This window comes from Tarenaya hassleriana, unplaced genomic scaffold (assembly GCF_000463585.1).
Source record: "Tarenaya hassleriana unplaced genomic scaffold, ASM46358v1 Cleome31, whole genome shotgun sequence".
NCBI lineage: Eukaryota > Viridiplantae > Streptophyta > Magnoliopsida > Brassicales > Cleomaceae > Tarenaya > Tarenaya hassleriana.
In genome coordinates this window covers 1,247,485-1,247,698 of record NW_010966274.1, presented here as the reverse complement: position 1 = coordinate 1,247,698, position 214 = coordinate 1,247,485, and positions in this window count along the sequence as shown.

Here is a 214-nt window from a genome sequence, read left to right as displayed (position 1 = left end):
TTTAATAGAATATGAAAATAACCAAAAAAAATTGAAAAAGAATAAATTTTTTTAAGAAAAATGTGTTTTTAGTGAAAATTGAATTCGAATGGGAATCAAATAAAATCCTAATCAAATTAAAATTAAACCGTCACTTTTACAAAAATCAAAATAATTGAACAAAGAAATAATCCAAATCTAAAATATAGAACCTGTTCATAAATATATATATATA